This window comes from Nansenia antarctica, assembly GCF_963989245.1.
Source record: "Nansenia antarctica genome assembly, chromosome: 8".
Lineage (NCBI taxonomy): Eukaryota > Metazoa > Chordata > Actinopteri > Argentiniformes > Microstomatidae > Nansenia > Nansenia antarctica.
In genome coordinates, this window is record NC_137678.1 from 8071731 (window position 1) to 8090371 (window position 18641).

Below are 18641 nucleotides of genomic sequence, written 5' to 3' on the forward strand. Positions count from 1 at the left end.
GTAGTGAGTCCAAACCGACTAACACAAACATTCTTCAGTAGGCTAACTTAACTTACACGTTCAACAGTTACAAATAATCCCCCAAATATACCGACAGCAACAAATCTTCAAATCTGAGGAAACAAACGTCTCTATGATTGAGGGATAGAGGACGATGTGATATCATCCAAATATCACGAGATCAGAATGCGTCATCTTTCAAACGGCAGATCTACTTCAGACACGCGCTCCTTGGCACGCGCGCATTTTCTGTGGGTGCGCGAGTGTCATATTGCATATTAGTCCAGACTCCTGAGAGTGAGGGAGACAGAAGACATTTTTCTGAGTCATCAGAGACCTTCTGTTTACGAGACACTTCTCTGCTGTTAATCATGCAGGCTATGACTGTCTCCTGTCTCCTGTAAAACTCTCATCATCAATGTTGCTGTCTGCTTCAGGGTACTGTCAAACTAATCAGAGTACGGCCATTCTATAAACTCAGCCCTCAATTCCAATATGATCATCCATTCATTCTTTTCTTCTTTAAGAAATCTGTCAGACACTTTATAGCCATCTTATTCAAATGAATGGGAATGAATGTGTTCAATAGTCGGCTGTAAGCAACAAGTCTGTTATGGTCGAACCACTATGTGAAGTGGTAGGCTAAGTCCAATACACCCATACATTAATGTCCTTCATATATTAACTAGGCGCTTGTGCTTCTTGCAAAATGTACTTCCAAACACAAAGTTTCTATAGGCCTACACTGGTTGTTACCTTTATAGAATATGATCACACCAGAGTGAAAAGTAGCCTGTTAACAACTCGTAATTATAACCTAGACATTGAAACACCGGTGTTTAAACCTCTAGGCTAAAACAAAGCATAATGGAGGTGAAATTGAAACGACTGTTTCTATAGGCATTTCAACGGCAGACTATATATAGCTGTTGAAATGCAGTTTAAACAGACGTTTCAATTTCCAATTTCACATCAATTTAGCTTTGTTATAGCCTAGACGTTTAAACACTTAGTATAAGTAGACAAATACAATTTTCATGAGTAATAAGTAAATATAAATAAGGAAATATGAATAGGAACATGTATTTATTTAGGGAACTAGTAAATACGAAATAAAAATAAGGAAAAAAGAATATTAAATATTAACAATGTTGATTGTTGTGGAACATTTAACAACATAATAACAACATATTTAATAACATAATAACAATGAAATAGGAACATTTAACTAGTAAACATTTAACTAGTAAATACAAAATAAAAATAAGGAAAAAAGAATATTAGATTAGAAAAAAGAATATTATGATGTAAACCAGCTCCTTCTTGTGATTTTATGCTTTTATGCTTTTTCTAAAATGTGTGTTTTGACTGAGGGGTTCAGCCTCCGTGTAGCCAATAGCAACACAGCATAGTTCTGTGGGCGTTATTTTTCCTGCGGTTTGTGTTTATCCGTCATATGACGTCATGATCTCGTCAGTCAACCTGGAGCGAGCTGTCTGGATGCGCATGGGAATACGGTACGTTGGTATAAATATGAATATAAATATGCTGCTTCTTACGGGAGATAATATATAACTAGGCCATTTAACGGGTTTGACAGTTGGTACAATACTACATTCATGTAATATAAGTGTGTGTTTTGCAGTCCAGTCGTTGGGGTTAGGGTTTCCTAGCTGGATGGTTTAGCAGCATGTCAGTGAGTTTTTTTTCCCTTTCCTAACACCAGGGGAGCCACCCCTCCTAAATTTCGTTGTTTGGTACCTGTACTGTAGCAATGACAAATAAAGTCCATTCCATTCCATTCCAATATTAAATATTAACAATGTTGATTGATGTGGAACATTTAACAACATAATAACAACATATTTAACAACATTTAATAACATAATAACAATGAAATAGGAACATTTAACAACATAATAGTATTTATTGACAGTTATGGAGACAACATTTAGGTTGGGTTATTCTGTCTGTAGCCAGCACCGCCCGTTCTGCCTGGGGCCTGCTTCAGGTGATCTCCAATGCTCGCCCTTGCCTCCACCTCTGTGACCTTTTTTAGGTTCATGACAGCTTCTGTAATTAAATAAAGCAAAAGAAAAGTTATTTTCACAGAAGAATCCCATTTAAAACTTTAAAAAGCAAGAGTAAAGAGCCAGATAAATTGTGGATTGCCTACTATGTGCCAAAGAAAATGTAATATGCTTGAAATGTCTGGTGCCCTGTAGCTTCTTCTTCTTTCGTGTAACGTCAGAGGTCCAACTCGGTGTCGCGTAGCCATGCCCGCATCTCTGGTTCTAAGTCGAAGAGGCTGGCTTCTGAAGGTGGTCTATATAAGGGGCAGATGGTGATTATATGGTCGGCGGTCTGCTCTGGGTCACCGCATTCGCATGCCGCACTGTCCGCCAGGCCCCACGCCTTCATTGATGTTTTAAAGCGACCGACACCAGTTCGTAGACGGTTCAGTGTGGTCCATTGCCGGCGTGGTAGGTCGTCTCCTCCAATGGCGCCATCTCCTGGGTCCCAGATGTAGCGGTGGATTCGGGAGGGCCCGGCTGACTCCCACTCCTGCTTCCAAGCTGCTGCCAACCATGCATCTCTGGAGATGTCCTCAGAGGTGGAGTTGAGCATGTCTTGTGCTGCCTTGTTGTAAGGGTGGCGGGTCTTGAGTCTGCTTGGAGGTGCTGGTGTTATGGTGGTGTTGTGCAGGATGTGCCAGTCATACTTTTGTGCCTTCCTGGCCAGGGCGAGGGTGGCAGCCTCCCGTCGGAGGCCGGCCGGTGCTATTCCCGCGAGGACTGGCAAGAGGGACACAGGGGTAGGCTTCAAGCATCCAGTTATTATTCTGAGGGAGATATTGATAGCCACGTCGACCTTTCTCGCATGAGGGCTTCTGCTCCAGACTGGGGCGCAGTATTCCGCTGCAGAGAAGACCAGGGCTTGGGTGGATATTCTTAGTGTCTTAGTGGAGGCTCCCCAGGTTGTACCAGCGAGGCGGCGGATCAGCGCGGCCCTGGATGTCACCTTGGCCTTGACTTCTTCCAGGTGTTGCTTGAAGGATAATGTCCGATCCAGGCGCACTCCAAGGTACTTCGGGGCTTGCTGGGCCTCCAGACATTTGTTGTCAACGCGCACCTCAAGTTCCCTCCTGGCTTCTCTGGTGCTAAGGTGGTATGCCGCTGCGACTGTCTTTCCGACACTGAGTTGTAGACGCCACCTTCGAAGGTATGCTACCAGTGTGCCTATGTCTTCGTTAAGACCCTCTTCCATCGCCTTCCACGTTGGTCGGCTCAGCATGATGGCAAGATCGTCTGCGTAGCCATACTTTCTGGATGCTGTATCAGGTAGGTCGTGGATGTAAACATTGAACAGCATCGGTGAGAGAACAGACCCCTGCGGTACCCCGTTCCTCAGTCTTCTGAGCCTACTGCACTGGCCACTGCTGGTTTGTAATATGAAGCTGCGGTTGGAAAGTGTCTCCATGATGAACTTCACCATGTGGCGGTCCGGTATTGTCCTCAGCAGCTTCAGGTGGAGTCCCCGGTGCCACACGGTGTCATATGCAGCAGTCAGATCTAGGTACACTACCCCAGCTTTCTCATTGTCCTGGAAGCTGTCCTCGATGTCCTGACATAGTAGTGTTACCTGGTCTGCTGTTGATCTTCCACGACGGAAACCAGCTTGTTCCCGTGGGAGCTGTGAGTCCACCACTGGCTCGATGCGGCTATGGATCATCCTCTCCAAGATCTTAAATGGGACACAGAGCAACGAGATTGGTCTGTACGACTTGGGGTCTTCTGCAGGTTTATTTGGCTTTGGCAGAGCTATGACAGAGGCACGTCGCCAAGTCTTTGGGAGCTTTAATCTCCGGTAGCATGATGTATAGAAAGCACAGAGCCAGCCAGATGTTGTTGTGCTCTGGTGGATGACGAACTCCGGGTGGATGTTGTCACGGCCGGGGGATTTGCCTGGCTTGAGCTTGCTCATGGCCTCACTGAGTTCCTCTGCTGTGAATTCTCCCGAGAGGTTGGAATCGACACTGGCCGCTCCCGAGATGCAGGACACCTCACGCGATGTCAGTCGGGCAAAGTCTTTGTCAGCATCCGGGAAGCGGCCGTTCTTCAGGAGCTGGGATGCGATGGCGTTTGCTGTGACTGGGCAGCTGTGGGGTGTAGTATTTCTGCCTGTGAGCTGGTTGATGGTCTGCCACGCCTTGCGACTAGAATGGGTGAAGTCGATTGATTCGACAACTTCTGTCCATCTGGCCCTGCGGGTGATATCCAGCTTCTGGAGCAGTGCTGCTGCAGTCACGTCCACCTCTTCTCTGGAACTAGCCCTCTGGTGGTCGCACAGAAGGCGGCTGCATTCCTCGTCCCAACCTGGGATGTAATTCCTGTTATAGCCACGTGGGATGGTCTTCTTTGCCGCACCCAGGAGGACCTGGCAGTAGGCTGCATAGGCCGCATCCAGATCGGCTGTGTCTGGGTCTGGCAGGCCATCTGACCTTCTTTCAGTCTCCTCAGCATACGACTCCCAGTTGGCTTTTCGGAAGTTCCATCGCTTGACGGGTTTCCCTGGTACCGGTTCCACCAGTGATGGGACTTTAATGATGGATGGTCGGTGATGTGAGCGGGGAAACCTGTCCAGGACGCGTCTCTCCGGTTTCGGGTCGTTGCTGTGGCAGATGGCAAAGGCCAGGTCCGGGTTGGTGGAGGTGTTCCAGCGTGCAGAGAAGAAGGTTGGAGGCTCCTTGGGGTCGTAGAGCAGTAGGGCATCAGTGTTGGAGGCCCATTCACTCAGCGCCACTCCATTAGGTGTTGTGTGGTTGTAACCCCAGTCTGTGTGCTGACAGTTGAAGTCACCTGCATAGATGGCGGGTGCAGTTATTGATGGGAGTGACGTCGACTAATGTCAAAGTCCACCAACCCATAGCCTGTGGAATGAATGAATGAATGGACTTTATTGTCATTGCTACAGTACAGGTACCAAACAACGAAATTTAGGAGGGGTGGCTCCCCTGGTGTTAGCTATCATGAAGCTATCATGAGGCCACCATGAAGCTATCATGAAGCTATCATAAAGCTATCATGCCCTGGAGGACACAGGTGGAGCAGCCTGGGGAGAGCCCGTACCGTAGCTTGGTTCCAGGCGGTGTAGGTCGGCCGTTCCAAAACCATCCTGAGCAGACTAGCACCCAGCAGCCCCAGCATGGCCAGGAGACACACATACTTCCACAGGTACTTATAGACCACCGGGGGGCGCCAGCCCAGCATCTTCTCTATGTCATCTAGGAACCTGGAATTCAGACACAACAAGACATTGATTGACATTGAAATCAGTGCTTCCTTGCAGAAGTCCCACTCCAGACATTCCCCCCGGGGAGAGTAGGGAGGAGCAAACTGTCTGCGTCGTCAGAAACTTGTCTCCCGGCAAGTTTCACCCTCAAACCGACTTGACTACTCCTAAGAAACAATTCATCTGTCAATAATTGTTGATGTTTTTCCTCCAGCAAATGTCTTAGTAACATGACTTTGAAACTGGAAAAGCAGTTGTGTGGTTGAATGCGAGGCATTTATTTAGTTTGGAAATGTGGACTGAAGTTGTGAATCATTGGTTTAGTTCCACATTTAGGACAACATGCTCACTTAACCCTGAATAATGAATTCTAATAGGGTTACTCAATTCCTTAAATCATTTTCTTCATCCATGACAGATCATGGAGATCAACCCAAATTTCGTTGTATGGTACCTGTACTATATCAATGACAATAAAGACCATTATGAGCAATTAAATTATGTTAGAGTAAGTTGCAGTGTACTGACCTTTACATTTATTTGTTGTCTTATCAAGGATGGCCTTAACCGATACGATCTTGCCATACCTAGGGACACAAGAACAATCTGTGTTACAAAAATATTACTCCTAATAATATTAGTTATTCATTGATTTCACTAACCAACCAACCAACCCTCCAACCAACCAACCAACCAACCCACCAACCAACCAACCAACCAACTAACCAACTAACCAACCAAACAACCAACCAACCCTCCAACCAACCAACCAACCAACCAACTAACCAACTAACCCTCCAACCAACCAACCAACTAACCAACCAACCAAGAGGTTATGATAGGTCATGTCATGTACACTGAGTGGATAAGATCAATAGACCAACACATACTGTAGTTGACCCTAGGCTATGTTCAAATGGCCGGGTAAGGCTGTGTCCGGTTGGTTGGTTGGTTGGTTGGTTAGTTGGTTGGTTGGAGGGTTGGTTGGTTGGTTGGTTGGTTGGTTGGTTGGATGGAGGGTTGGTTGGTTGGTTGGTTGGTTGGATGGAGGGTTGGTTGGTTGGTTGGTTGGTTGGTTGGTTGGTTGGTTGGATGGAGGGTTGGTTGGTTAGTTGGTTAGTTGGTTGGTTGGAGGGTTGGTTGGTTGGTTGGTTGGTTGGATGGAGGGTTGGTTGGTTGGTTGGTTGGTTGGTTGGTTGGTTAGTTGGAGGGTTGGTTGGTTGGATGGAGGGTTGGTTGGTTGGAGGGTCCATCTCTTTTACAAGCCATCTGAGCTTGTATTCCACTCGTCTTCAGGGCATGGACTGCCTTCAGGGCTGCTGCTGGACTGTCAAAGTCCACCAACCCATAGCCTGTGGAATGAATGAATGAATGAATGGACTTTATTGTCATTGCTACAGTACAGGTACCAAACAACGAAATTTAGGAGCACAGATGCATAGGGATTTACTACAACTTTTACATTTGACACATTTTGTATAATAAAGTGTAATTTCTAGATCGCTGACACATCTTATATTTAGCTGACTGGCCACAATAAACAGTACAGTATGAGCAATTAAATTATGTTAGAGTAAGTTGCAGTGTACTGACATTTACATGTATTTGTTGTCTTATCAAGGATGGCCTTAACCGATACGATCTTGCCATACCTAGGGACACAAGAACAATCTGTGTTACAAAAATATTACTCCTAATAATATTAGTTATTCATTGATTTCACTAACCAACCAACCAACCAACCAACCAACCAACCCTCCAACCAACCAACCAACCAACCAACCAACTAACCAACCAACCAAGAGGTTATGATAGGTCATGTCATGTACACTGAGTGGATAAGATCAATAGACCAACACATACTGTAGTTGACCCTAGGCTATGTTCAAATGGCCGGGTAAGGCTGTGTCCGGTTGGTTAGTTGGTTGGTTGGTTGGTTGGAGGGTTGGTTGGTTGGTTGGAGGGTTGGTTGGTTGGTTGGTTGGTTGGTTGGAGGGTTGGTTGGTTGGAGGGTTGGTTGGTTGGAGGGTCCATCTCTTTTACAAGCCATCTGAGCTTGTATTCCACTCGTCTTCAGGGCATGGACTGCCTTCAGGGCTGCTGCTGGACTGTCAAAGTCCACCAACCCATATCCTGTGGAATGAATGAATGAATGGACTTTATTGTCATTGCTACAGTACAGGTACCAAACAACGAAATTTAGGAGGGGTGGCTCCCCTGGTGTTAGCTATCATGAGGCCACCATGAAGCTATCATGAAGCTATCATAAAGCTATCATGCCCTGGAGGACACAGGTGGAGCAGCCTGGGGAGAGCCCGTACCGTAGCTTGGTTCCAGGCGGTGTAGGTCGGCCGTTCCAAAACCATCCTGAGCAGACTAGCACCCAGCAGCCCCAGCATGGCCAGGAGACACACATACTTCCACAGGTACTTATAGACCACCGGGGGGCGCCAGCCCAGCATCTTCTCTATGTCATCTAGGAACCTGGAATTCAGACACAACAAGACATTGATTGACATTGAAATCAGTGCTTCCTTGCAGAAGTCCCACTCCAGACATTCCCCCCGGGGAGAGTAGGGAGGAGCAAACTGTCTGCGTCATCAGAAACTTGTCTCCCGGCAAGTTTCACCCTCAAACCGACTTGACTACTCCTAAGAAACAATTCATCTGTCAATAATTGTTGATGTTTTTCCTCCAGCAAATGTCTTAGTAACATGACTTTGAAACTGGAAAAGCAGTTGTGTGGTTGAATGCAAGGCATTTATTTAGTTTGGAAATGTGGACTGAAGTTGTGAATCATTGGTTTAGTTCCACATTTAGGACAACATGCTCACTTAACCCTGAATAATGAATTCTAATAGGGTTAGACTCAATTCCTTAAATCATTTTCTTCATCCATGACAGATCATGGAGATCAACCCAAATTTCGTTGTATGGTACCTGTACTATATCAATGACAATAAAGACCATTATGAGCAAATAAATTATGTTAGAGTAAGTTGCAGTGTACTGACCTTTACATTTATTTGTTGTCTTATCAAGGATGGCCTTAACCGATACGATCTTGCCATACCTAGGGACACAAGAACAATCTGTGTTACAAAAATATTACTCGTAATAATATTAGTTATTCATTGATTTCACTAACCAACCAACCAACCAACCAACCAACCAACCCTCCAACCAACCAACCAACTAACCAACCAACCAACCAACCAACCAACCAACCAACCAACCAAGAGGTTATGATAGGTCATGTCATGTACACTGAGTGGATAAGATCAATAGACCAACACATACTGTAGTTGACCCTAGGCTATGTTCAAATGGCCGGGTAAGGCTGTGTCCGGTTGGTTGGTTGGTTGGTTGGTTGGTTGGTTGGTTGGTTGGAGGGTTGGTTGGAGGGTTGGTTGGTTGGTTGGTTGGTTGGAGGGTTGGTTGGTTGGAGGGTTGGTTGGTTGGAGGGTTGGTTGGTTGGTTGGATGGAGGGTTGGTTGGTTGGTTGGAGGGTCCATCTCTTTTACAAGCCATCTGAGCTTGTATTCCACTCGTCTTCAGGGCATGGACTGCCTTCAGGGCTGCTGCTGGACTGTCAAAGTCCACCAACCCATAGCCTGTGGAATGAATGAATGAATGGACTTTATTGTCATTGCTACAGTACAGGTACCAAACAACGAAATTTAGGAGGGGTGGCTCCCCTGGTGTTAGCTATCATGAAGCTATCATGAGGCCACCATGAAGCTATCATGAAGCTATCATAAAGCTATCATGCCCTGGAGGACACAGGTGGAGCAGCCTGGGGAGAGCCCGTACCGTAGCTTGGTTCCAGGCGGTGTAGGTCGGCCGTTCCAAAACCATCCTGAGCAGACTAGCACCCAGCAGCCCCAGCATGGCCAGGAGACACACATACTTCCACAGGTACTTATAGACCACCGGGGGGCGCCAGCCCAGCATCTTCTCTATGTCATCTAGGAACCTGGAATTCAGACACAACAAGACATTGATTGACATTGAAATCAGTGCTTCCTTGCAGAAGTCCCACTCCAGACATTCCCCCCGGGGAGAGTAGGGAGGAGCAAACTGTCTGCGTCATCAGAAACTTGTCTCCCGGCAAGTTTCACCCTCAAACCGACTTGACTACTCCTAAGAAACAATTCATCTGTCAATAATTGTTGATGTTTTTCCTCCAGCAAATGTCTTAGTAACATGACTTTGAAACTGGAAAAGCAGTTGTGTGGTTGAATGCGAGGCATTTATTTAGTTTGGAAATGTGGACTGAAGTTGTGAATCATTGGTTTAGTTCCACATTTAGGACGACATGCTCACTTAACCCTGAATAATGAATTCTAATAGGGTTACTCAATTCCTTAAATCATTTTCTTCATCCATGACAGATCATGGAGATCAACCCAAATTTCGTTGTATGGTACCTGTACTATATCAATGACAATAAAGACCATTATGAGCAATTAAATTATGTTAGAGTAAGTTGCAGTGTACTGACCTTTACATTTATTTGTTGTCTTATCAAGGATGGCCTTAACCGATACGATCTTGCCATACCTAGGGACACAAGAACAATCTGTGTTACAAAAATATTACTCGTAATAATATTAGTTATTCATTGATTTCACTAACCAACCAACCAACCAACCCTCCAACCAACCAACCAACCAACCAACCAACCAACCCTCCAACCAACCAACCAACCAACTAACCAACCAACCAACCAACCAACTAACCAACCAACCAAGAGGTTATGATAGGTCATGTCATGTACACTGAGTGGATAAGATCAATAGACCAACACATACTGTAGTTGACCCTAGGCTATGTTCAAATGGCCGGGTAAGGCTGTGTCCGGTTGGTTGGTTGGTTGGTTGGAGGGTTGGTTGGTTGGAGGGTTGGTTGGAGGGTTGGTTGGTTGGAGGGTTGGTTGGTTGGTTGGATGGAGGGTTGGTTGGTTGGTTGGAGGGTCCATCTCTTTTACAAGCCATCTGAGCTTGTATTCCACTCGTCTTCAGGGCATGGACTGCCTTCAGGGCTGCTGCTGGACTGTCAAAGTCCACCAACCCATAGCCTGTGGAATGAATGAATGGACTTTATTGTCATTGCTACAGTACAGGTACCAAACAACGAAATTTAGGAGGGGTGGCTCCCCTGGTGTTAGCTATCATGAAGCTATCATGAGGCCACCATGAAGCTATCATGAAGCTATCATAAAGCTATCATGCCCTGGAGGACACAGGTGGAGCAGCCTGGGGAGAGCCCGTACCGTAGCTTGGTTCCAGGCGGTGTAGGTCGGCCGTTCCAAAACCATCCTGAGCAGACTAGCACCCAGCAGCCCCAGCATGGCCAGGCGACACACATACTTCCACAGGTACTTATAGACCACCGGGGGGCGCCAGCCCAGCATCTTCTCTATGTCATCTAGGAACCTGGAATTCAGACACAACAAGACATTGATTGACATTGAAATCAGTGCTTCCTTGCAGAAGTCCCACTCCAGACATTCCCCCCGGGGAGAGTAGGGAGGAGCAAACTGTCTGCGTCGTCAGAAACTTGTCTCCCGGCAAGTTTCACCCTCAAACCGACTTGACTACTCCTAAGAAACAATTCATCTGTCAATAATTGTTGATGTTTTTCCTCCAGCAAATGTCTTAGTAACATGACTTTGAAACTGGAAAAGCAGTTGTGTGGTTGAATGCGAGGCATTTATTTAGTTTGGAAATGTGGACTGAAGTTGTGAATCATTGGTTTAGTTCCACATTTAGGACAACATGCTCACTTAACCCTGAATAATGAATTCTAATAGGGTTAGACTCAATTCCTTAAATCATTTTCTTCATCCATGACAGATCATGGAGATCAACCCAAATTTCGTTGTATGGTACCTGTACTATATCAATGACAATAAAGACCATTATGAGCAATTAAATTATGTTAGAGTAAGTTGCAGTGTACTGACCTTTACATTTATTTGTTGTCTTATCAAGGATGGCCTTAACCGATACGATCTTGCCATACCTAGGGACACAAGAACAATCTGTGTTACAAAAATATTACTCCTAATAATATTAGTTATTCATTGATTTCACTAACCAACCAACCAACCAACCAACCCTCCAACCAACCAACCAACCAACCCACCAACCAACCAACCAACCAACTAACCAACTAACCAACCAAACAACCAACCAACCCTCCAACCAACTAACCAACCAACCAAGAGGTTATGATAGGTCATGTCATGTACACTGAGTGGATAAGATCAATAGACCAACACATACTGTAGTTGACCCTAGGCTATGTTCAAATGGCCGGGTAAGGCTGTGTCCGGTTGGTTGGTTGGTTGGTTGGTTGGAGGGTTGGTTGGTTGGTTGGTTGGAGGGTTGGTTGGTTGGTTGGTTGGAGGGTTGGTTGGTTGGAGGGTTGGTTGGATGGAGGGTTGGTTGGTTGGAGGGTCCATCTCTTTTACAAGCCATCTGAGCTTGTATTCCACTCGTCTTCAGGGCATGGACTGCCTTCAGGGCTGCTGCTGGACTGTCAAAGTCCACCAACCCATATCCTGTGGAATGAATGAATGAATGGACTTTATTGTCATTGCTACAGTACAGGTACCAAACAACGAAATTTAGGAGGGGTGGCTCCCCTGGTGTTAGCTATCATGAGGCCACCATGAAGCTATCATGAAGCTATCATAAAGCTATCATGCCCTGGAGGACACAGGTGGAGCAGCCTGGGGAGAGCCCGTACCGTAGCTTGGTTCCAGGCGGTGTAGGTCGGCCGTTCCAAAACCATCCTGAGCAGACTAGCACCCAGCAGCCCCAGCATGGCCAGGAGACACACATACTTCCACAGGTACTTATAGACCACCGGGGGGCGCCAGCCCAGCATCTTCTCTATGTCATCTAGGAACCTGGAATTCAGACACAACAAGACATTGATTGACATTGAAATCAGTGCTTCCTTGCAGAAGTCCCACTCCAGACATTCCCCCCGGGGAGAGTAGGGAGGAGCAAACTGTCTGCGTCGTCAGAAACTTGTCTCCCGGCAAGTTTCACCCTCAAACCGACTTGACTACTCCTAAGAAACAATTCATCTGTCAATAATTGTTGATGTTTTTCCTCCAGCAAATGTCTTAGTAACATGACTTTGAAACTGGAAAAGCAGTTGTGTGGTTGAATGCGAGGCATTTATTTAGTTTGGAAATGTGGACTGAAGTTGTGAATCATTGGTTTAGTTCCACATTTAGGACAACATGCTCACTTAACCCTGAATAATGAATTCTAATAGGGTTACTCAATTCCTTAAATCATTTTCTTCATCCATGACAGATCATGGAGATCAACCCAAATTTCGTTGTATGGTACCTGTACTATATCAATGACAATAAAGACCATTATGAGCAATTAAATTATGTTAGAGTAAGTTGCAGTGTACTGACCTTTACATTTATTTGTTGTCTTATCAAGGATGGCCTTAACCGATACGATCTTGCCATACCTAGGGACACAAGAACAATCTGTGTTACAAAAATATTACTCCTAATAATATTAGTTATTCATTGATTTCACTAACCAACCAACCAACCAACCAACCCTCCAACCAACCAACCAACCAACCCACCAACCAACCAACCAACCAACTAACCAACTAACCAACCAAACAACCAACCAACCAACCAACCCACCAACCAACCCTCCAACCAACCAACCAACTAACCAACCAACCAAGAGGTTATGATAGGTCATGTCATGTACACTGAGTGGATAAGATCAATAGACCAACACATACTGTAGTTGACCCTAGGCTATGTTCAAATGGCCGGGTAAAGCTGTGTCCGGTTGGTTGGTTGGTTGGTTGGAGGGTTGGTTGGTTGGTTGGTTGGTTGGTTGGTTGGTTGGTTGTAGGGTTGGTTGGAGGGTTGGTTGGTTGGTTGGTTGGAGGGTTGGTTGGTTGGAGGGTTGGTTGGTTGGTTGGTTGGTTGGATGGAGGGTTGGTTGGTTGGAGGGTCCATCTCTTTTACAAGCCATCTGAGCTTGTATTCCACTCGTCTTCAGGGCATGGACTGCCTTCAGGGCTGCTGCTGGACTGTCAAAGTCCACCAACCCATATCCTGTGGAATGAATGAATGAATGGACTTTATTGTCATTGCTACAGTACAGGTACCAAACAACGAAATTTAGGAGGGGTGGCTCCCCTGGTGTTAGCTATCATGAGGCCACCATGAAGATATCATGAAGCTATCATAAAGCTATCATGCCCTGGAGGACACAGGTGGAGCAGCCTGGGGAGAGCCCGTACCGTAGCTTGGTTCCAGGCGGTGTAGGTCGGCCGTTCCAAAACCATCCTGAGCAGACTAGCACCCAGCAGCCCCAGCATGGCCAGGAGACACACATACTTCCACAGGTACTTATAGACCACCGGGGGGCGCCAGCCCAGCATCTTCTCTATGTCATCTAGGAACCTGGAATTCAGACACAACAAGACATTGATTGACATTGAAATCAGTGCTTCCTTGCAGAAGTCCCACTCCAGACATTCCCCCCGGGGAGAGTAGGGAGGAGCAAACTGTCTGCGTCGTCAGAAACTTGTCTCCCGGCAAGTTTCACCCTCAAACCGACTTGACTACTCCTAAGAAACAATTCATCTGTCAATAATTGTTGATGTTTTTCCTCCAGCAAATGTCTTAGTAACATGACTTTGAAACTGGAAAAGCAGTTGTGTGGTTGAATGCGAGGCATTTATTTAGTTTGGAAATGTGGACTGAAGTTGTGAATCATTGGTTTAGTTCCACATTTAGGACAACATGCTCACTTAACCCTGAATAATGAATTCTAATAGGGTTAGACTCAATTCCTTAAATCATTTTCTTCATCCATGACAGATCATGGAGATCAACCCAAATGTCGTTGTATGGTACCTGTACTATATCAATGACAATAAAGACCATTATGAGCAATTAAATTATGTTAGAGTAAGTTGCAGTGTACTGACCTTTACATTTATTTGTTGTCTTATCAAGGATGGCCTTAACCGATACGATCTTGCCATACCTAGGGACACAAGAACAATCTGTGTTACAAAAATATTACTCCTAATAATATTAGTTATTCATTGATTTCACTAACCAACCAACCAACCAACCAACCCTCCAACCAACCAACCAACCAACCCACCAACCAACCAACCAACCAACTAACCAACTAACCAACCAAACAACCAACCAACCAACTAACCAACCAACCAACCAACCAAGAGGTTATGATAGGTCATGTCATGTACACTGAGTGGATAAGATCAATAGACCAACACATACTGTAGTTGACCCTAGGCTATGTTCAAATGGCCGGGTAAGGCTGTGTCCGGTTGGTTGGTTGGTTGGTTGGTTGGAGGGTTGGTTGGTTGGTTGGTTGGAGGGTTGGTTGGTTGGTTGGTTGGAGGGTTGGTTGGTTGGAGGGTTGGTTGGATGGAGGGTTGGTTGGTTGGAGGGTCCATCTCTTTTACAAGCCATCTGAGCTTGTATTCCACTCGTCTTCAGGGCATGGACTGCCTTCAGGGCTGCTGCTGGACTGTCAAAGTCCACCAACCCATATCCTGTGGAATGAATGAATGAATGGACTTTATTGTCATTGCTACAGTACAGGTACCAAACAACGAAATTTAGGAGGGGTGGCTCCCCTGGTGTTAGCTATCATGAGGCCACCATGAAGCTATCATGAAGCTATCATAAAGCTATCATGCCCTGGAGGACACAGGTGGAGCAGCCTGGGGAGAGCCCGTACCGTAGCTTGGTTCCAGGCGGTGTAGGTCGGCCGTTCCAAAACCATCCTGAGCAGACTAGCACCCAGCAGCCCCAGCATGGCCAGGAGACACACATACTTCCACAGGTACTTATAGACCACCGGGGGGCGCCAGCCCAGCATCTTCTCTATGTCATCTAGGAACCTGGAATTCAGACACAACAAGACATTGATTGACATTGAAATCAGTGCTTCCTTGCAGAAGTCCCACTCCAGACATTCCCCCCGGGGAGAGTAGGGAGGAGCAAACTGTCTGCGTCGTCAGAAACTTGTCTCCCGGCAAGTTTCACCCTCAAACCGACTTGACTACTCCTAAGAAACAATTCATCTGTCAATAATTGTTGATGTTTTTCCTCCAGCAAATGTCTTAGTAACATGACTTTGAAACTGGAAAAGCAGTTGTGTGGTTGAATGCGAGGCATTTATTTAGTTTGGAAATGTGGACTGAAGTTGTGAATCATTGGTTTAGTTCCACATTTAGGACAACATGCTCACTTAACCCTGAATAATGAATTCTAATAGGGTTACTCAATTCCTTAAATCATTTTCTTCATCCATGACAGATCATGGAGATCAACCCAAATTTCGTTGTATGGTACCTGTACTATATCAATGACAATAAAGACCATTATGAGCAATTAAATTATGTTAGAGTAAGTTGCAGTGTACTGACCTTTACATTTATTTGTTGTCTTATCAAGGATGGCCTTAACCGATACGATCTTGCCATACCTAGGGACACAAGAACAATCTGTGTTACAAAAATATTACTCCTAATAATATTAGTTATTCATTGATTTCACTAACCAACCAACCAACCAACCAACCCTCCAACCAACCAACCAACCAACCCACCAACCAACCAACCAACCAACTAACCAACTAACCAACCAAACAACCAACCAACCAACCAACCCACCAACCAACCCTCCAACCAACCAACCAACTAACCAACCAACCAAGAGGTTATGATAGGTCATGTCATGTACACTGAGTGGATAAGATCAATAGACCAACACATACTGTAGTTGACCCTAGGCTATGTTCAAATGGCCGGGTAAAGCTGTGTCCGGTTGGTTGGTTGGTTGGTTGGAGGGTTGGTTGGTTGGTTGGTTGGTTGGTTGGTTGGTTGGTTGTAGGGTTGGTTGGAGGGTTGGTTGGTTGGTTGGTTGGAGGGTTGGTTGGTTGGAGGGTTGGTTGGTTGGTTGGTTGGTTGGATGGAGGGTTGGTTGGTTGGAGGGTCCATCTCTTTTACAAGCCATCTGAGCTTGTATTCCACTCGTCTTCAGGGCATGGACTGCCTTCAGGGCTGCTGCTGGACTGTCAAAGTCCACCAACCCATATCCTGTGGAATGAATGAATGAATGGACTTTATTGTCATTGCTACAGTACAGGTACCAAACAACGAAATTTAGGAGGGGTGGCTCCCCTGGTGTTAGCTATCATGAGGCCACCATGAAGATATCATGAAGCTATCATAAAGCTATCATGCCCTGGAGGACACAGGTGGAGCAGCCTGGGGAGAGCCCGTACCGTAGCTTGGTTCCAGGCGGTGTAGGTCGGCCGTTCCAAAACCATCCTGAGCAGACTAGCACCCAGCAGCCCCAGCATGGCCAGGAGACACACATACTTCCACAGGTACTTATAGACCACCGGGGGGCGCCAGCCCAGCATCTTCTCTATGTCATCTAGGAACCTGGAATTCAGACACAACAAGACATTGATTGACATTGAAATCAGTGCTTCCTTGCAGAAGTCCCACTCCAGACATTCCCCCCGGGGAGAGTAGGGAGGAGCAAACTGTCTGCGTCGTCAGAAACTTGTCTCCCGGCAAGTTTCACCCTCAAACCGACTTGACTACTCCTAAGAAACAATTCATCTGTCAATAATTGTTGATGTTTTTCCTCCAGCAAATGTCTTAGTAACATGACTTTGAAACTGGAAAAGCAGTTGTGTGGTTGAATGCGAGGCATTTATTTAGTTTGGAAATGTGGACTGAAGTTGTGAATCATTGGTTTAGTTCCACATTTAGGACAACATGCTCACTTAACCCTGAATAATGAATTCTAATAGGGTTAGACTCAATTCCTTAAATCATTTTCTTCATCCATGACAGATCATGGAGATCAACCCAAATGTCGTTGTATGGTACCTGTACTATATCAATGACAATAAAGACCATTATGAGCAATTAAATTATGTTAGAGTAAGTTGCAGTGTACTGACCTTTACATTTATTTGTTGTCTTATCAAGGATGGCCTTAACCGATACGATCTTGCCATACCTAGGGACACAAGAACAATCTGTGTTACAAAAATATTACTCCTAATAATATTAGTTATTCATTGATTTCACTAACCAACCAACCAACCAACCAACCCTCCAACCAACCAACCAACCAACCCACCAACCAACCAACCAACCAACTAACCAACTAACCAACCAAACAACCAACCAACCAACTAACCAACCAACCAACCAACCAAGAGGTTATGATAGGTCATGTCATGTACACTGAGTGGATAAGATCAATAGACCAACACATACTGTAGTTGACCCTAGGCTATGTTCAAATGGCCGGGTAAGGCTGTGTCCGGTTGGTTGGTTGGTTGGTTGGTTGGTTGGTTGGTTGGAGGGTTGGTTGGTTGGTTGGATGGAGGGTTGGTTGGTTGGAGGGTTGGTTGGTTGGTTGGTTGGTTGGTTGGTTGGTTGGTTGGTTGGAGGGTTGGTTGGTTGGATGGAGGGTTGGTTGGTTGGAGGGTCCATCTCTTTTACAAGCCATCTGAGCTTGTATTCCACTCGTCTTCAGGGCATGGACTGCCTTCAGGGCTGCTGCTGGACTGTCAAAGTCCACCAACCCATATCCTGTGGAATGAATGAATGAATGGACTTTATTGTCATTGCTACAGTACAGGTACCAAACAACGAAATTTAGGAGGGGTGGCTCCCCTGGTGTTAGCTATCATGAGGCCACCATGAAGCTATCATGAAGCTATCATAAAGCTATCATGCCCTGGAGGACACAGGTGGAGCAGCCTGGGGAGAGCCCGTACCGTAGCTTGGTTCCAGGCGGTGTAGGTCGGCCGTTCCAAAACCATCCTGAGCAGACTAGCACCCAGCAGCCCCAGCATGGCCAGGAGACACACATACTTCCACAGGTACTTATAGACCACCGGGGGGCGCCAGCCCAGCATCTTCTCTATGTCATCTAGGAACCTGGAATTCAGACACAACAAGACATTGATTGACATTGAAATCAGTGCTTCCTTGCAGAAGTCCCACTCCAGACATTCCCCCCGGGGAGAGTAGGGAGGAGCAAACTGTCTGCGTCGTCAGAAACTTGTCTCCCGGCAAGTTTCACCCTCAAACCGACTTGACTACTCCTAAGAAACAATTCATCTGTCAATAATTGTTGATGTTTTTCCTCCAGCAAATGTCTTAGTAACATGACTTTGAAACTGGAAAAGCAGTTGTGTGGTTGAATGCGAGGCATTTATTTAGTTTGGAAATGTGGACTGAAGTTGTGAATCATTGGTTTAGTT